The sequence below is a fragment of the Pan troglodytes genome, chromosome 7 (assembly GCF_028858775.2).
Source record: "Pan troglodytes isolate AG18354 chromosome 7, NHGRI_mPanTro3-v2.0_pri, whole genome shotgun sequence".
Classification (NCBI taxonomy): Eukaryota; Metazoa; Chordata; class Mammalia; order Primates; family Hominidae; genus Pan; species Pan troglodytes.
In genome coordinates this window covers 38588165-38609144 of record NC_072405.2, presented here as the reverse complement: position 1 = coordinate 38609144, position 20980 = coordinate 38588165, and positions in this window count along the sequence as shown.

The window sequence follows — 20980 nt, the reverse complement described above, 5'->3', positions numbered from 1 at the left end:
CAGCTATTTTGTCATTTTTGCAGAGGCAGGGTCTCACTGTGTTGCCCTGGCTGATCTCAGACTCCTGGGCTCAAGTGATCCTCCAGCCTTGGCCTCCCAAAGTGCTGGGATTACAGGTGTGAGCCACTGCACCCAGCCCAGAACTGAATCATATTACCATACCTCGCAGTAAGGGAGCCTGGCGAATGTCAGCTTTATTCCATTTAGCAATGTGCCAAACATAACACTTGGGGGAGGGGGACTAAGCTACCAAGGAAGAGGGAAGGAGCAGAAACTAGAGATCACTAACTGTCTCTTCTATATAGATAAATTAACAGATGAATGAGGCAAGGCACGGTGGCTCATGCCTATAATGCCAACACTTTGGGAGGCCTAGGCAGGAGGATCGCTTGACCCCAGGAATTAGACACCAGGCTGGACAACATAGGGAGGCCTCATCTCTACTAAAAAAAAAATTTTTTTTAATTAGCTGGGCATGGTGGCACATGCCTGTAGTCCCAGCTACTTGGGAGGTTGAGGTGGGAGGATTGTTTGAACCTCAGAGGATGAGACTGCAGTGAGTTGTGATTGTGCCACTGCATTCTAGCCTGGAAGACAGAGCAAGACCCCATCTCAAAAAAACACAAAAAAAAAACAAAAAAAAGACGACAACAAAAACCCAATCAACTAATCAACAAACAGATGAATACAGTGCAGTGATACGGGCTAAGAACCACGTACAGAAAAGGGAGACATCAGCTCAGCTTGAAGCGGTCAAGAAAAGCTACACAGAGCTCAAGTTGGGGTTCTTTGGGTGCAATGCAATTTACAGAAACCAGCAGGCAGACAGTGAATTGTTCGTTATCTGTTCTCTCCTTCTTCCATAGAATAGGATTTCAGCTGCCCAACTGAGAGCTATATTCCCAGACTGTCTTGCAGCTAGGTGGGGTTATTATTCAGTTCTGGCCAATGAGTTGTGAGCAGAAGTGCAGAAGTGGTGTATACCATTTCTGAGTCTTGCCCTTCTAAATCCTGAGCATATTCCTCCCTGGTGTGTAGGTGTGGTGCTGGGATCTAGCTTTGATCTTGCAGAGAAAAGCAATACCTTAAGGCATGGACTGCTGGGAAACAGAGACAGAAAAAGCCTGGTTCCCTGGATGTCCTAGTGCCTCAGAGCCCCCAACCTCCCTGGACTGCCTGCCTATAGATATAATAGGTAAACTATCCTGTTGGAGCTATATTTGGGGGTCTTTTGGGCAACAGCAGCAGTTTAGCCCATGCTGTAAATAATTTATTACTCAAGCTATTTGAAGGAAAAAAGAAAAGAGGGCAATAAAGGGGTACTATACAACCCAAGTAGTGGAAAATGCTGCCCAGCCTCAGGGAGGAAAAGAAACTAAGAATTGGAGACTGGGTGGAAACCCACATATGCCTTTCTTGACTCTCATCCCTGCTTTGCTCTGCACACCTGCTTTGGTTGTCTGTCCCCCTGCAGACCAGCTTTGTCCGATTCTGCACTTATATAGCTTTTAAGGCTGCCCCGCAGTTTCCAGTGTATTTGTTATTGTTCTAGACACAGGTCGGCAATAAGCAGTGGTTTCAATCCCATTTTCAGATTCCTGAGAGGAAGGATCAGATTTGCCTGTCCTGGGTCAGGTATTTATCCCTGGAACTGTCAGTTAACTATGAGCAAGACAGTGAGGGTCAAATACTATCAACTGGGGGCTGAGCACGGTGGCTTATGCCTGTAATCCCAGAACTTTGGGAGGCTAAGGTGGGTGGATCACCTGAGGTCAGGAATTCGAGACCAACCTGGCCAACATGGTGAAACCCCGTCTCTACTAAATTAGAAAAATCAACCAGGCTTGATGGTGGGCGCCTGTAATCCCAGCTACCCGGGAGGCTGAGGCAGGATAATCGCTTGAACCCAGAAGACAGAGGATGCAGTGAGCTGAGATGGTGTCACTGGACTCTAGCCTGGGCAAGAGTGAGACTCCATCTCAAACAACAACAGCAACAACAACAACAAAAACATCTATCAACTGGCTACCTGGACCCCAACCCATGGAGTGACAGAATTTTTGGACATGGTCATGGCTCTTGGACTGGGAAGGACCCCCTGATATGGTTTGGCTCTGTGTCCCCACCTAAATCTCATCTTGAATTGTAATCCCCGCGTGTCGATAGAGGGACCTGGTGGTAGGTGATTGGAGCATGGGAGCAGTTTCCCCCGTGCTATTCTCGTGATAGTGAGTTCTCACAAGATTTGATGGTTTATAAGTGGCAGTTTCCCCTGCACTCTCTCTGCTGCCGCCTTGTGAAGAAGGTACTTGCTTCTCCTTCTCTTCCACCATGACTGTAAGTTTCCTGAGGTTTTCCCAGACAGATGGAACTGTGAGTCAATTAAAGCTCTTTTGTTTATAAATTACCAAGTCTCAGGTGGTATGTTTATAGCAGTGTGAGAACGGACTAATGCAACCCCCAAAGCATCTACTCTGCAGGGTAAAATCCAACTTCCTTAGTTTGATGTATAAGGCCTGGTACAACCTGACTCCACCCCGTTTTCTCTCTCACCTGCCTTCCCTACACACATACCCACTCCACACAATGAACATACCTTGTCTCCCACAAGACTACAGGTCTCTGCACATGCTGTTCACACTCTGGAATTTTCTTCCCTCTTTTCTGCTTGGTTAGCTTCTATGCGTGCTTCAACAGCTGACTTAAATGTTGCATTCTCTTGAGTAGACAACAACTCGATACTAAGTTTCATTTTACTGGAATTTTATCCGCTTAATTGCCATTGTGATAACACTTGTTATCCCTGAGGGGGAAGTAATAGATGTCTCATTAACATGAAATGTGCACAGTAAACTGCTACAGGACATTCTACTCACCAGAAATTTCTATGAACTGGCATTTCTAAACTATGCAATTGCAACTGATGGCAACTCTAGAAGATACAAAGTTGTTTTACAAGTCAATTAAAAATAAAGTGAGGTGTGAAAGAGAGAGATGCTTTCTGACTAGACTGCTAGTTGCCCCACTTTTATTTTATGTTTTATTTTATTTGAGAGGGTCTTGCTCTGTCACCCAGGCTTGGGTGTAGTAGTGCCATCATAGCTCACTGCAGCTTTAAACTCTTGGGCTCAAACAATCCTCTTGCCTCAGCCTCCTGAGTAGCTGGGACTATAGGTGTATACCACCACCATGTCCAGCTAATTTGTCCATTTCTTTATTTTTGCAGAGATGGAGTCTTGCTATGTTGCCCAGGCTGCCCCACATTTCTAACTAGGCTCATCACTGCCTAGCAAAAGGCTACATTTCCCAGTCTTCCTTGCAGCTAGATGTGGCCATAGGACTAGGTCCATGCCCTAGAATGTGAATAGAAGTGCTAGGTGTGACTTCTGTGTTTCTTGCTTAAAAGCCAAATTGCATGCCCTCCACTTTTTCTCTTTCCCTTCTCCAGGGTGAAGCATGGATGAGGTTATGACTCAGCTTTGACCATGCAGCCAAAGACAACATCCTAGGAACTGTGAGGCAAGCGGATGGGAGGAAGCCATGGCCCCAACTGACCCGATGGAGCTGAGTAGCCCGACCAGTCTGGACCACCCACCCCCGGCCTTTTGCTTGAGAAATAAATTAATTTCAGATTCTTTAAAACTCTGAGTAGCTTATCCAGTGTCTTATGTATCTCTCATATATATAATTATATCTTATAATGAAGATTAGCAGCTTAGCTGCTTAGCCAATGCTATGGATATGGATAATTTTATATATATAAATGTTAAATAATTTTATATCTATATTATATATAAATAAATTTATATCTATATTATGTACAAATTTATAAATTATTTATAAATAAATTTATACATAACATAAACATAATTTTATATCTATATTATGTATACATAAATTATTTATACATAATATAGATATAAAGTTATATCTTATATATAATTATATATAATATAAACATATATCTTATATATATAATTATCCATATCCATAGCATTGGCTATGAAATATATGTGTTTCATGTATATTTCATATATAGCTGCTAATTAAGATTAGTAGTCTGGGCTCGGTGGCTCACAACTGTAATCCCAGTACTTTGGGAGGTCGAGGTGGGTGGATGGCTTGAGCCCAGGAGTTCAAGACCAGCCTGGACAACATGGTGAGATGCCGTCTCTATGAAAAATACAAAAATTAGCTGGGTGTGGTGGCCCACACCTGTAATTCCAGCTGTTCAGGAGGCTGAGGGGGAAGGATCACTTGAGCCCAGGAGGTCAAGGCTTCAGTAAGCTGTGATCGCACCACTGCACTCCAGTGTGGGTGACAGAGTGAGATTCTGTCTCAAAAAAAAAAAAAAAAAATTAGCAGCTTAGCAGCTTAGCCATAGCAGCTTAGTCAATGCTATAAATATGAATAATTATATATATCATTCATATATAATTATATGCAATTAATATAAATATATCATATATAATTATATATACGAAATATAAGTATATAATTATCCATATCCATAGCATTGGCTAAGCTGCTATGACAAATATACATACATACATACACATGTATAATGTGTATATCTATACGTATATGCTACGTAATGTCTAATAGCATATATGTGTATATGTACGCACACATATTTGTTGTAGCAGCTTAGTCAATTTTTTTTTTTTTTTTGAGTTGGAGTCTCGATCTGTCACCCAGGCTGGAGTGCAATGGTGTGACCTTCGGCTCACTGCAACCTCTGCCTCCTGGGTTCAAGCAATTCTCCTGCCTCAGCCTCCCAAGTAGCTGGGATTACAGGTGTCCGCCACCACTCCCGGCTAATTTTTGTATTTTTAGTATAGATGGGGTTTCACCATATTGGCCAGGCTGGTCTCTTGGCCAGGCTGGTCTCGAACTCCTGACCTCGTGATCTGCCTGCCTCGGCCTCCCAAAGTGCTGAGATTACAGGCATGAGTCACCGCTCCCGGCTGCCAATGTTTTAACATAGCAGCTTAGCCCTCTCCTGGGCAGAGTAAGCCATGCAATTCTCCGGAACAGAGGTGAAATCTCTGTCATCTTTTCATTTCCAGCCCCCGGATAGCCCCTTACAAATAACGAATGTTCAATAAACCTCTGCTGATTGAATGTGTGCCTGAATTGGCAAGAACTAAGGCAGTAAACCATGAGTTGGGCCAAATATGAAGGGCCTGGGATGTCCTAGTTAGGAATTTGGACTTTGCACTTGCCCACACACATTTTGGTGCCATCAAAGGTGTACGGAAAAAGAACCTCACATTTTTAGGCTTCTCTGAATCGTGTTAGCTGGGGTGACACCTGCTGGCAAATTGAAATACTGCAGCCTCAATCCGTCAGCCAGAGAAGAGATCAAGGAAGCAGTTGTTAATTATTGTTAAGTTACAAATAGGAGGTGCTGAGGAAAATATGATGGATAGCAATCGTTTGGAAATACTCTGGGCTAGTCATGGTGATGGGTGCCGTAGTGGGGATGCAGAAACCTTTTGACATAGTTCTGTGATGGTGAGTTTCAGGGTTTGGTTTTGTTTAGAGATGGCCTCTGTCCTTTGATCTTGATAAGCTGTAAAATGCCTCTCCCACCCTTTCCTCTTCCTGGGATTGATTCTTTGTTATCTATTTGCATCAGCTTTTGATTTTCTCATTTCTGCCAAAGGGGTTAATCACCATGACAATGTTATTTGAGTCAACTTGTGAATTGCATTAAAAACAACGCAAAAGAAGGAACTATCACCCAAATACCATCCGACAACACTCCCCTCCCCACCCCCGGCCCCAACCCCACAACACTTATCATGAAAACAGAGCAGCTGGGCTGGGCACCGTGGCTTATGCCTGTAATCCCAGAACTTTGGGAGGCTGAGGTGAGAGGATCGCTTCAGCCCAGGAGTTTGAGACCAGCCTGGGCAACATAATGAGACCCCATCTCTATTTAAAAAAGAAAAGAAAGAAATAGAAAGCTGAGCACTAACAGCGCTCCTTGGCTGGGCCCACTGGGGGAGATTTCGCTCTGTTCTCACTTTTGAGAGACAACAAGATATGCTATTCCTAAACACCAGTGTGATCACCCCTAAGGCCTGTGCAGCTGCTGCAATGATCATTTGCCCTTTTGCTTTGGCCTCCTGAAAACTTGGAGAGAATCCTAGTCCTCTTCCAGCAACTGTAGAAGACTGTGCTTTTCCTAGCCTGGGCAACATGGCAAAACCCCGTCTCTACCAAAATACAAAAAATTAGCAGGGTGTGTTGGTGTGTGTCTATAATCCCAGCTACTCCGGATGCTGAGGCAGGAGAATCGCTTGAACCCGGGAAACAGAGGTTGCAGTGAGCCAAGATCATGCCACTGCATTCTAGCCTGGGCGACAGAGCGAGACTCTGACTCAAAAAAAAAAAAAAAAAAAAGGCTATGCTTTGCTCAGTGCTAAAGGCATAACCTGGCCTTAAAATTTTTTCTCCTCTTATTTTGCCCAATCCATCTGGTATTTTTGTAAGCCATCTGAAATCCCGAATACAACCTAGGACCAAACATTAGGACAAGCGGCCCAAGTAGTGCTCTGGTGGTGGGGCTGGGGAGTCGTAGAAGTGAGGGGAAGAGGCCAGGCGCGGTGGCTCACGCCTGTAATCCTAGCACTTTGGAAGGCCGAGGCAGGTGGATCACCTGAGATCAAGAGTTCAAGACCAGCCTGACCAATATGGTGAAACCTTGTCTCTACTAAAAATACAAAAATTAGCCAGGCATGGCGGTGGGCACCTGTAATCCCAGCTACTCGGGAGGCTGAGGCAGGAGAATCGCTTGAACCCAGTGAGAGACAGGACTAGCTGGATTTCCTAGGCCGACTAAGAATCCCTAAGCCTAGCTGGAAAGGTGACCGAATCCACCTTTAAACACGGGGCTGGCAACTTAGCTCACACCCGACCAATCAAGTAGTAAGGAGAGCTCACTAAAATGCTAATTAGGCAAAAACAGGAGGTAAAGAAATAGCCAATCATCTATTGCCTGAGAGCACAGCAGGAGGGACAATGATGGGGATTTGGGTCCCCTCCCTTTGTATGGGAGCTCTGTTTTCACTCTATTAAATCTTGCACCTGCATTCTCTTCTGGTCCGTGTTTGTTACGGCTCGAGCTGAGCTTTTGCTTGCCATCCACCAACCCCACTGACTTCCATCCCTCCGGATCCGGCAGGGTGTCCACTGTGCTCCTGATCCAGCTAGACGCCCATTGCCGCTCCTGATCGGGCTAAAGGCTTGCCATTGTTCCTGCACGGCTAAGTGCCTGGGTTCATACTAATCGAGCTGAACGCTAGTCACTGGGTTCCACGGTTCTCTTCCATGACCCATGGCTTCTGATAGAGCTATAACACTCACTGCATGGCCCAAGATTCCATTCCTTGGAATCCATGAGGCCAAGAACCCCAAGTCAGAGAACAGGAGGCTTGCCACCATCTTGGAAGTGGCCCACGCCATTTTGGAAGTGGCCCACCACCATCTTGGGAGCTCTGGGAGCAAGGAACCCCGGTAACACCAGGAGGCAGAGGTTGCAGTGAGCCAAGATCGTGCCACTGCACTCCAGCCTGGGCAGCAAGAGTGAAACTCTGTCTCAAAAAAAAAAAAAAGAAAGAAACATACAAGTGAGGGGAAGATAGATCTGAATGAGGGACAGAGGCTAGGAAAGGGCCCATACCTGGGATAGGGGGGCTTGATTAAATATTGGAGGGTGACACTGATGGCAAACAACGCCAGGTGGGCTCACTCCCACCAACCCTGGCACCCTTTTCTGATAACACTTCTCCTGGCCTCTTTAAATGACAAAAGTCTTGTCCCTTGAGTTCATTTTAAAAATACCTGGTGATAGCCTGGGCAACATAGCGAGACCCTGTCTCTACAAAAATGAAGAAATTAGCCAGGCATGGTGGCTCACACCTATAATCCCAGCTACTTGGGAGGCTGAGGTGAGAGAATCACCTGAGCCCAGGAGTTTGAGGCTGGAGTGAGCTATGATCGCAGCACTGCCCTCCAGCCTGGCGGACAGAGCGAGGCCCTGTCTCAACAACAAAATCTCCCAGCCGTAGATCCAATGATAAAGGTACACCCATGGCTTAGTCCTATGGGGGAATGTGGCAGCCAACCTCCAAGATGGCGCCCTGTGGAGAGTGGCAGCCTGCCTCCGAGATGGCACCCTTCAAGGAGACACTCTCACCTCCTGATTTTGTCTGTTTGTGTGTAGCTCCCTCCCCACTGAGTAGGGCCAACCTACGTAACTTCCCTGGTAACTGGCCACCCCTCCACCCCTGAGTTGATGAAACAGGGCACCAGCATTTCCACTGCGGCTGTCATGCCATCCAGAAGCCCACTTGAACCTATGTCTAAAATAAATACACGCAGCCCTGCTGGAAGTAAGAGGGGTACACTTTAGTCATGGCTTGTACAGAGATTTTTTGGGGCATGGGATTCCTACAGCGAATGAAGTTACACATAGCAGGCAGCTGCTGCTAGAAGGGGCCGAAGGCTTCGGCCCATGTGTTGAGATGTTTTCATAGCCATGCATGTCTGTGCACTGAAGAGGGACCTGGCACTTTCTGGGTCCTTGGTTCCAGCTGCTTGACAAGGCCAGGCATTCAGACACAGGCAGCAACAGAGGCTGGAACGAAGTCTTCAGACTCAATGTCTAACTTCTGGACAGGCGTGGTTGCTCACACCTGTAATCCCAGGACTTTGGGAGGCCAAGGCAGGCAGATCACCTGAGGCCAGGAGTTTGAGACCAGCCTGGCCCACATGGTGAGACCCTGTCTCTACTAAAAAAAAAAAAAAAGGGCAAAAATTAGCCAGGCACGGTGGCTGATTTAGTAGTCCCAGATACTCGGGAGGCTGAGGCAGGAGAATTGCTTGAACCCAGGAGGCAGAGGTTGCAGGGAGCTGAGATTGTGCCAATGCACTCCAGCCTGGGCAACAGTGCGAGACTTCATCAAAAAAAAAAAAAAAAAAAAAAGTCCAGCTCCTTTGCACAGTCCCTGTCTGTCTTCCAGGCAGGCAGGTGGTCTAGAGCTGCTGGGGTCTGATGCTGCTCCCTGGGCTCTAGAACCCCTAGATGGGCCAGGCCTTCAGCCCGTCACTGGCTCTGTGAACTGCATGCTTGAGCCTGTCCTTCCTCTCCCTCCCAAACACAGCGAGAAGGTCATTACTGCATGTCCTCAACATCCCAATGCAGGGGAGTGTGGCAGAACCGAGTATAAATATTTAGAGTGGCAAATAGGAGGTCCTTGCTCTCTGGAGCCAAGCATGTGTTTCTGTCCTGCAGCCAAGTGATCAGTGAGGTTGGATGGGACAGTAGGAGCTTGAGGCTGGCCAGGAGGTCCTTGGCTTACCAAGGGCAAGGTGCAGTGAGGCTACAGAGCTCAGAGGGCTGTGGCTGTGCCTCTGAACATGGCATTTACCTGGATGGGCTTCAATAGCTCCTGTCTCACCCTAATGGAGACTCAGAGGCTTGGGCTGATGGTGGGAGAGAACTGATCTGAGTGTAAGGCTGCTGGTGTAGTGTGTGAGTGTGTGTGTGTCTGCGCACGCACGCGTGTGTCTATGTCTGTGTGGCAGAAGCTGGTGTTTACTCTAAGCCCAGGAAAACTTCCCAGTACCTTGTTGTTGAGGGAGAAGACTGCGGAGAGAGGTTTATTTAGGCAGTTAGACCTAGCCACAAAAACAAATAAGGAGGGAGGACTATTTCTCAGTGTCTTTGGTACCCTAGGAATGGACAAGATCTTTCCTGTTCATTACCAAAGTGCATTCAAATGATCCCTGGGGCGGATGCAGGGTGCACTACAGAGGGGTTGGCCACTGATAAAAAAAGGAAGGAAAGTTCATAGAAATAGAGCTGAAATCAACTGCCCAGGAAGTGTTAGCAGGTTCAGGAGAGCTGGGTGGCTACCCAAGCGAGGGCACTGTGCACACTAGATGCCCAGGGAGAGGAAGGAGGTGGGGAGCAGGGGGGAAAATGAGGGAAAGACAAAAAAGGAAGGGTCAAGGTCGGAGCGGCTGACCCTGTATTCCCAGACGCCACCACATGGTAGGCACACTACCATGGGTGCCTGCCCTTCGCTAAAGAACATTAGGAGAGTAATCCCAGCACTTTGGGAGGCCGAGGCAGGCAGATCACTTGAGGTCAGGAGTTCAAGACCAGCCTGGCCAACATGGTGAAACCCTGTCTCTACTAAAAATACAAAAATTAGCCAGGCATAGTGGTGGGTGCTACTTGGGAGGCTGAGGTACGTGAATTGCTTGAACCTGGGAGGCAGAGGCTGCAGTGAGCTGATTGCACCACTGCACTCCAGCCTGGGCAACAGCGTGAGACTCCATCTCAAAAAATAAAAAAAAAATAAAATAAAATAAGAACATTAGGAGAGAAATTGAACATGGACTCTATATTGGGTAATAGTATTGTACCAGTATCCAACATCTTGGGCATAATAATGGTATTGTGGTCATGTGGAAGAACGTCTTTGTTGTTAGGAGCACATACTGAAGTGTTTAGGGATGAAGTGTCTTGGCATGTGCAACTTTCAAGTAGGTGAGTAAAACGAAAAGAAGAGAGAAAGAATGGAAGCCAATGTGGCAGAATGTTAACAATGTAAAGGTCTAGACCAAGGATTCAACTTCATGGTACTATCTTTGAGTTCTTCTCTAGGCTCAAAATTTTTAAAAAAATGATAAGTTAGGGGAAACAAATTACTGGTGCATGACAACATGGATGAATCAACATGCTGATTAAAAATGAAATCAGACAAAATATCAATTAATTTGAAATTCTAGAGCACGTAAAACTACAGTGAAAGATACCAGAACAGTGGTTGCCTCAGTGTGTGAGTGTGTGTGGCAAGGGCTGGGGAGTTGGCTGGAAAGGAGCATGAGGAAATTTTCTGTATTTCTAAAGGGATTTAACTTACACAGGTATAAGATATTATTCAAAACTGGGCAGATGTACACCTAAGATTTGTGCATTTCATGGTACGTGAAATGTATATCAAAAGGGAAAAATGATTAAAAAGAGTTGGGGGCGGCCGGGAACAGTGGCTCATGCCTGTAATCCCATCACTTTGGGAGGCCAAGGCGGGCAGATCACCTGAGGTCAGGAGTTCAAGACTAGCCTGGCCAACATGGTGAAACCAGGAGGCTGAGGCAGGAGAATCGTTTGAACCCAGGAGGCAGAGGTTGCAGTGAGCCGAGATCGCACCACTGCACTCCAGTCTGGGTAACAAGAGCAAAACTCCGTCTTAAAAAAAAAAAAAAAAAAAATTGCTGGGTGTGGTGGCAGGTACCTGTAGTCCCAGCTACTCGGGAGGCTGAGCCAGGAGAATTGCTTGAACCTGGGAGATGGAGGTTGCAGTGAGCCAAGATCGCGCCACTGCACTCTAGCCTGGGTTACAGCGAGACTCCATCTTAAAAAAAAAAAAAAGGAATTGGGGGAAATGTTGAATTCAGATAGATTATGGTGGTGTGTCTTGGATTTCTAACCTCTTTGGGATAAACCTTGGGAGCCTGGCTGGACATATTTTGAATGCTTCACTTTGAGGATTCAGAAAGAATACATTGTTGCTCAGGTTTTGGAAGTTCCCAGCCCCAGAGTTGGTTTCCCTGCACTGAGTCGCAGCCATGGATCCAATGATGAAGGTACACCCATGGCTTAGTTCTATGGAGAATGCGGCAGCCAGCCTCCAAGATGGCACCCTGTGGAGAGTGGCAGCTGGCCTCCAAGATGGCACCCTCCAAGGAGACCCTCTTACCTTTTGGTTTTGTCTGTGGTGGTGGTGGTGTGTGTGTGTGTGTGTGTGTGTGTGTGTGTGTGTGTGTGTAGCCCCCTCTCCCGCTGAATAGGGCCAACCTGTGTAACCAATAAGATATTATGGAAATGATACTCTGTGTGTGTGTGTGTGACTCTGAAACTAGGTTATAAAAGACAATGCATGTCCGCCTTGCTCTCTCTTGGATACTTGTTCTGGGGAAAGCCAACCCTATGGAGGCATCCACCTTGCAAGGAACTGAGGCCTCCTGCCAACAGCCGTGTTGAGTCTGCCAGCCGTGTGAGTGACCTACCTTGGAAATGGCTCCTTCAGTCCCAGTCAATTTTTCACGTGATTGCAACCCTCGCTGACATCTTGACTAAAACCTCCTCAGAGACCTCAAGTCGGAATTATCCTGCTAATTCCATCCCGAATTCCGTACCTGCAGAAACTCTGACATAACAAATGTGTCTTGTTATGTTAAGCCAGTAAGTTTTGAGGTTAAGCCACCAGAGATAACTAGTACAGGAAGGGATGTTGGGACCTCCAGAGGACACCGAAGGAGGCTGTGGGCAGGTGTGGTCCGCCTTCTTGTGGCAAACCCCAGAGGCTTTCCCCTCTGCCCACAGACTTCACCTTCCCTCCTGGTTCTCATTCACAGCAGCCCAAGAAAAGACTGAGAAGTATTTACCTTTGCCACTCTGGCCCCATTGTCATACTGAGTCACTAAACTCTTTCAAGACTCTGCTGTCTTGCACCACCCCCACACCACCCCTCTCTACACATTTGCCTCAGGACCTCACAGTACCCCATAGCACCTTAAAGACAATTACTTCTTGGAGCTGAGAAGTTCCCAGGTCTCACACATTAAAAGTTATTGCCAACATCCCACTTACATTTTCCTCCCCAACCGGAGCCTCTCATCTACGGAGAATCTCTCCATCCATAATCAGTTTTTGTGGCAGATACGGCATCCTCCTATAAAAGAAAGTACAATTTTTTCTTTCTTTTCTTTTTTTTTTTTTTTTTAACAAAAAGAGTTTCACTCTGTCACCCAGGCTAGAGTGCAGTGGCACAACCACAGCTCACTGTGGCCTTGAACTCCTGGGCTGAAGCAATTCTCCTGCCTCAGCCTCCTGAGTAGCAAGGACTACAGGTCCCTGCCACCACACCCAGCTAATTTTTAAAGTTTTTGTAGAGACAGGGTCTTGCTACTTTGCCCAGGTTGGTCTTGAACCCCTGGTCCCAAGTGATTCTCCTGTCTTAGCCTCCCAAAGTGTTGGCATTACAGGCATGAGCCACTGCACCCAGCCTAAAAATGTTTTTATTATGAAGGTAATACACGCTCATTTTAGCATTTCCATTAGTTGGAAAATATAGCAATCGCTGTTAAGGCTGTGTGCATGTATGTGCGCACACGTGTATTCCCAAAGCAAATCCGCTATAAATAATTTAGGACTAAATGAAGCTCTGAAGTAATTTGCTTTGTCATAGCCAAAGCTTTAAAGCCAACATATTTTCAACCTGGAGGCTTTTTGTATTAAAGGCATATTCTGGCAAACAACAACTTAAATCTCCTAGAAAGAATATGGATACAGTTAAAAGTGGGGGAAGTGGATCTTTGTGGTCCTTTCTCTGTCTGACCAGAAAGGAATGGCCAGCAGGTGGAGAGATCAAGGAGAAGGATGTGATCCCATACACCTGCACACCGCTTGCCCTTTGCTCACGGCTTTGCACGTGGGCTCTGTGAATCCCCTCAGATGTCTGCTGACCCGGGCAGCCAGAACCACGGCCCTGTATTCCATAGAAGTGCCAGAGCTGTGCTCAGACCCAGGTCCCTCTGAGGCCACAGCCCATTGTATTTAGTTTGCAAGCGTTGCCAAAATGAAATATCACAAAGGGGCTGGGTGTGGTGGCTCACCACTATAATCCTAGTAGTTTGGGAGGCAGAGGTGGGAGGATCGCTTGAGGCCAGGAGTTTGAGACCAGCCTGGACAATATAGCTAGATCCCATCTCTACAACAAATTTTACGAAGAGTTGGGCATGGTAGCGCCTACTGTAGTTCCAGCTACTCGGAAGACTGAGAGATGGGAGGATCCCTTGAGTCCAGGAGGGTGCAGTGAGCTATAATTGCACCACTGCATTCCAGCCTGGGTGACAGAGTAAGACCTCGTTTCTTTTTTTTTTCTTTTTGAGACAGAGTTTCGCTCTTGTTGTCCAGGCTGGAGTGCAATGGCGCAATCTCGGCTCACTGCAACCTCCTCCTCCCAGGTTCAAGTGATTTTCCTGCCTCAGCCTCCAGAGTAGCTGGGATTACAGGCATGCACCACCACGCCCCGCTAATTTTGTATTTTTAGTAGAGACGGGGGTTTCTCCTTGTTGGTCAGGCTGGTGTCGAGCTCCTGACCTCAGGTGATCTGCCCACCTCAGCCTCCCAAAGTGCTGGGATTACAGGCATGAGCCAATGCGCCTAGCTGAGACCCTGTTTCAAACAAACAAAAATAAAATCACAAAGAAAGTGGCTTAAAACAATAGAAATTTATTCTCTTGCAATTCTGGAATCTAGAAGTTGAAAGTCAAGGTGTCAGCAGGGTTGGTTCCTTCTTAGGGGCCTGTATTTTTCTGTTCTCACACTGCTAATAAAGACATACCTGAGATTGAGTAATCTATAAAGGAAAGAGGTTTAATGGACTCACAGTTCTACATGGCTGGGGAGACCTCACAATCATGGAGGAAGGTGAATGAGGAGCAAAGTCACATCTTACATGGTGGCAGAAAAGAGAGTGTGTGCAGGGGAACCCCCCTTTATAAAACCATCAGATTTCATGAGACTTATTTACTATCAGGAGAAGAATATGGGGGAAACTGCCCCCATGATTCAATTATCTCCACCTGGCCCTGCCCTTGACACATGGGGATTATTATAACTCAAGGTGAGATTTGGGTGGGGACACAGCCAAATCATATCAGGGCTCTAAGGGAGAATCTGTTCCATGCCTCTCTTCTGGCTTCTGGCAGTGGCCACCATCCTTGGCTTTCCTTGGCTTGTAAACAAATGCATCACTCCAATCTCTGTCTCCATCTTCTCCATCTCCATTTGTGTGTATGTCTCTGTCTTCACATGGCCTTCTTATAAGGACACCAGTCACTGAATTTAGGGCCCACCCTAATCTAGTGTGGCTTCATTTTACCAAGTTACATATGCAAAGGCCCTAATTTGAAATAACATTGCATTCTGAGGTTCTGGATGAATATGGCTTTGAGGTGGGGTTGTTGGGGGCACTATTCTATCCAGTACATCAACATTCAAACATTATGCTTTTTAGCCATCAGCAATGACAGCACCTGGGTATCCCTAATAGATAAGTCCCTTTATTGTGAGCAATAAAGACAAGAGAAAAAGTCAAAAAAAGAAAGACTTTACACTTGAACTCTACTGAAATACATTTGACTAAAGTTTTATAGAGGCCCAGGAGAACATGGATGAAGATTTTGCTGACTTCCCTGTTGCCTTGGAGAAAACAGAGGAGCAGTTCTTTGCAGGGGGAAACCCTCTAAGACATGGATAATGAAAGCAAACCTCATGGAAACATAAGGGCTGGATCACAGCTAATTTAGACCAGAAAATAGTGCAATGATTATTACGCAACCTATACAATTGTCTTCAAGAAGGGTTCTTAAGTACATGGGAAAATGCTTATGCTGTAATATTAAACAACAACAAAAAAAGCCAGCATTCAAATTTGTCTTTGCAACATGAGCTTAACTATGCATATCCCAGAAAATAAGTCTGGTGCCAATTTAGACATGAGGAGATGGAAGCAGAGCACTGTTGCCTTTTATTTTATATGCTTTTGTATTATTTGAATTTTGTGCCCAATAATAATGTAGTACTTTTTAATTTTTCTTTATTATTATTATTATTATTATTATTATTATTATTATTTTTTTTTAAGAGAGAGAAGGTCTTGTTCTGTCACCCAGGCAGAAGTGCAGTGGTGTGATCATGGTTCACTGCAACCTCCACCTCCTGGGCTTAAGCCATCCTCCCACCTCAGCCTTCCAAGTAGTGGGGAATACAGGCACCAGCCACCATGCCTGGCTAATGTTGTTGTTTTTTGTAGAGACAGGATCTTGCTATGTTGCCCAGACTAATCTCAAACTCCTGTCCTCAAGCAGTCCTCCCACCTCAGCCTCCCAAAGTGCTGGGATTACAGGTATGAGCCACCACACCCAGCCATAGTACTTTTTAAAAATAAGCTTTGTATTTAAGAATAGTTTTAGATTTACAGAAGAGTTACAAAGATAATAGAGTTCCCATATGGCATCCAGTTTCATCAATTGTTAACATTTTATATTTGTCACAAGTAATGAACCAACACTGATACATTATGATTAACTAATGTCCATACTTAAATGGGGTTTCTCAAGTGTTTTTCTAATGTCCTTTCTCTGTTCCAGAATCTCATCCAGGATACCACATTATGTTTAGTGGTCATGTCCCTTTGTGACTGTGGCATTTTCTCAGACTTTCCTTGTTTTTGATGACCTTGACAGTTTTGAGGAGTACTGGTCAGGTATTTTGTAGAATGTCCCTCAATTTGGATTTGTCTGCTGTTTTTCTCATAATTAGACTTGGGTTATGAATTTGGAGGAGAAAGACCACACAAGTTAAGTGCCATTCACATAAAGTCATGTCCAAGGATACATTACTTTTGTAATGAAACATACGATGAAATATTAAACAAAGCCAGCATTCACAATTGAATATATAAGTTTTGTAATGAAACATACAATGAAATATACAATGAAAAGGATATATTACATTTGTAATGAAATGTACAATGAAATATACATTTCTTTTTGTTTTTTTGTTTTGTTTTGTCTTGTCTTTTTGTAGAGACAGGGTCTTACCATGTTGCCCAGGCTGGTCTTGAACTCCTGGGCTCAAGTGATTCTCCTACCTCAGCCTCCCAAAGTGCTGGGATTACAGGCATGAGCCACTGTGCCCAGCAAAACATATTCTTAAATAGGATTATGCCAAAAAACTGTTTGACTCTAGGTGGTGGATTATAAGGGTTTTCTAAATATTTTCCTTTACAGTTTTCTATAAAAAGCATGCAATATATTTTATAATTTTAAAAATTTATTTTAAAAATCCTACTGTAAATACTCAAGCTGCCTGGCTGTAGAGACAGAGGAGGGAGGGAGGGAAGCATCCCGGGGCCTCAGCCTGGCCTGCGTGGGAGCAGAAAGTGTCAGAGTGATGGGGAACACACCAGGACTTGGCTGTATGCTGGGAGCAATCAAGATTACTTATGGCAGGACAGAAAGTAACAGCAACAAAAGGAGAGTGAGGGCCGGGGCTGGGAAGACATCTCTAATGAGAACATTGAGATGCATTCCAGGCGAAAGGGTAACCCAAAAATGTAAGCAAGCCTAGAGCAGAGATTAGTTATAGCCAAATAAGTCAGGCAGAACTCAGAGGGTGCAGGCGGCTTCGGGGAGGGACAGGCCAGCTCTGTGTCTCCGAATCCAGCAACCTGAGGCTTTGTATAAATACTGACTTTTTAGGGAAGACACAGAGGAGCCTCTCTCTTTTTCCACTGGAGGGATTAAGAAGAGTTTACTGATTTTCAAACAGGCTGTTTCTAATCAGGGCTTATTTTAGATCTAATAAGGCTCTTATTTTTTTTAATTGGGTACAGAGAAGGGAATTTAATGTCAATCTCTGGGTAAAGTATTTTTAATTACTTTGGATGATGTTACATTGAAACTAAGATTGTAGGTCACACGCAAACCCCAGGGAACTGGTCCTACAAGGATATTCTACTAGAATTAGGGGAGCCTTGCCCAAGGTGTCTCCTAGCTCTTGGTCCAGCATGAAAATGACTGGGCAGATGGGCTGGCATCCATAGATGGGGTAAATGATGATAACTTCCAGAGTAAACAACTTTTTTTTTTTTTTTAGATTGAGTCTTGCTCTGTTGCCCAGGCTGGAGTGCAGTGGCTTGATCTTGGCTCACCGCAATTTCCACCTCCCAGGTTCAAGCGATTCTCCTGCCTCAGCCTCCCTAGTAGCTGGGATTAGAGGCATGCACTGCCATGCCTGGCTAATTTTTGTATTTTAGTAGAGGTGGGGTTTCGCCATGTTGGCCAGGTTGGTCTCAAACTCCTGACCTCAGGTGATCCGCCTGCCTCAGCCTCCCAATGTGCTGGGATTACAGGCATGAGCCACCATGACTAGCCTAAACAACCTTTTTTTTCTTTAATTTATTTTTGAATTTTTTTAAAAATTAAATTTTTAAATAATAGAGATGGGGTCCACTATGTTGCCCAGGCTGGTCTCAAAATCCTGGGCTTAAGCAATCTTCCCGCGTCAGCCTCCCAAAGTGCTGGGATTACAGGCGTGAGCCACCATGCTCTGCCTTTTAATTACAGTTGGCAAACTTCTACATATCCTTCAAGACCCAAATCAAGTGTTCTGTGAAGTCTGCTCTATGAGCAATCATAGCAGCTCTGACTTCTGCCCCCACTATGGAATGTCACAGCTATTTTAATTATTGCATTTATCACACTGCACTACAATCATTAATTTATAGTTCTGCTCCCCCGGTAGACTATAAACCTTATAGAGCAGAAGCTGTAGCTTATTCTCATCCTGTATGCCTTTCTCCTTCAGTGCAGCTCAGTTACTAGAAAACAGAAGGCACTCAAATAAAAAATGCTTTTTCGGCCAGCTACGGTGGCTCCTGCTTAATCTCAGCACTTTGGGAGGCTGAAGTGGGAGGATTGCTTGAGCCAAGGAGTTTGAGACCAGCCTGGGCAACATTGCAAGACCTGATTTCTATAAAAAATAAACAAAAATTAGCCAGGTGTCCTGGCACGTTCCTGTAGTCCCAGCTACGTGGGAGGCTGAAGCAGGAGGATCACTTGAGCCTGGGAGGTCGAAGCTGCAGTGAGCCAAGACAGCACCACTGCTCTCCAGCCTGGGTAACAGAGCAAGACCCTATCTTAAAAAAAAAAAAAAAAAAAGGCTGGGCGTGGTGGCTCATGCCTGTAATCCCAGCACTTTGGGAAGTCGAGGAGGGTGGATCACGAGGTCAAGAGATCGAGACCACCCTGGCCAATGAGGTGAAAACCTGTCCTACTAAAAATACAAAAATTAGCTGGGCATCGTGGCATGCACCTGTAGTCCCAGCTACTCAGGAGGCTGAGGCAGGAGAATTGTTTGAACCTGGGAGGCAGAGGTTGCAGTGAGCTGAGATCATGCCACTGCACTCCAGCCTGGTAACAGCAAGACTCCATATCAAAGAAAAAAATTTAAAAAGCTTTTCTCTGAATAATAGACGTAGCTATCCTTCTGCAGATCTGGTGTGTCTAGATGTACCATCACATGTGCATCCAGTCAATTTTTGATTTACTAACTTTATGAGGATTCATTGTTGAGCACTTCCTATGGGCTTAAGTTCTGTGCTAGACATAAAACTTCTGTGCAAGGTTATGTAATCACACTGTGGTGTAGCCCTTGATCTTTAAAGAAATACAGTGAAGGAAAATATTAAACCATTAGAGAATAAGAGAAGATGTAATTATAAAAAAATTCAAAGTCAGGTGCCCCCATGCATGATGAAGATGGTGCCTGTCGAGGGGCTGAGGCGGGGGAAGTGGCAATGGCTGGAGTCATCAGGAAGGGCTTTCTGGAGAAGTGGGGTTTGGGTTGAGACATGGAAGACGGGGACAAGCACCCAGGTGGAAGGAATCGGGGAAAGCTTCAGACCGGCAGAGCAGCCTCCAGGATGAGATGGAGCGCAGAGGGGAGAGGACGGTGAAGACACCAGAGTGGGATTCCTGATTGTAACTCGGAGTCTTTGGGGTCCACACCTAAGCTGTAGTGTAGGCTGGGATGACGTCACAGACACTCGCAGTGGACCAAGAGGCCAAGTGCTGAGTGAGCACAGCTGACAATAGAAGCTGGCAATGATCTGAGTGAAACTAGGGCCAGGGGTGTGGCATCACCCTGATTGCAGCTCGGAGGCAGCATCTGGATAACCTGGGGGCCCTAGAGGAAGCATCTGGATAACCAACGGAGATGGGGCTACAGGAAGTGGCGAGATCTGGCAGTGCAAGCACCAGAGCCTCAGGAAGCCAGACGATGCCACTGATTGCTGTGTCCCCATCCCTGCTCCTCCCTCTGAGACAGGCCTCTTCTCTCTACAGTGCTTCATGGCCCTAAGTTATTCCTGAAGACTAAGAAGGGGCAGGAGGAAAGGAAAGGATGGGCTGAGGAGATACCTAGAAAGGAAACAAAATTCTGAGTGGAGGGAATTCAGGCAGCAGTGTGGCACTTGGGCAAAGTTTTGGTGGACACCACGATACGGCTACCTGCTAGCACTGCACCCTGGGAAGGCTGCCTGATCTCTCTGAGCCTTAATCTCATTTGTACAACTCAAATGCTCATCCTTCTCTTCTGTTTTTACTTGATAGGTAAATATTGTATATATTCATGGTGTAAAATTTCTTTCTTTCTTTCTTTTTCTTGAGACAGGGTCTCACTCTGTCATCCAGGCTGGAGTGTGATGGTGGAGTCATGGCTGACTGCAGCCTTGATCTCCTGGGCTCAGGTGATCCTCCTGACTCAGCCTCCTAAGTAGCTGGGAGCACAGGTACACATCATCACACCTGGCTAATTTTAAAGATTACTTTTAGAGAGAGGTTCTTGCTATGTTACCCAGGCTGGTCTTGAATTCCTGGATTCAAGTGATCTGCTAGCTTTGGCTTCCCAAAGTGTTGGGATTACAAGTGAGCCTCTGCCTGGCTTCAAGCTATTTCACACGTGCATTACCTCATATACTTATTTTTTGGTGGTGAGAACACATAAAATGTACTCTTGGCAATTTTCAAGAATATAATACATTGTTATTAACTGTAGTCACCATGATGTCTGATACAGTTTGACTCTCTGTCCCCACCCAAACCTCACCTCAAATTGTAATCCCCATGTGTCAGGGGAGGGGCCTGGTGGGAGGCGATTGGATCACGGGGGTGGATTTCCCCCTTGCTATTCTTGTGATACTGAGTTCTCACGACGACATCTGATGGTTTAAAAGTGGTTCTCTTATGGCCGGGCACGGTGGCTCATGCCTGTAATCCCAGCACTTTGGGAGGCTGAGACAGGCGGATCACCTGAGGTCAGGAGTTT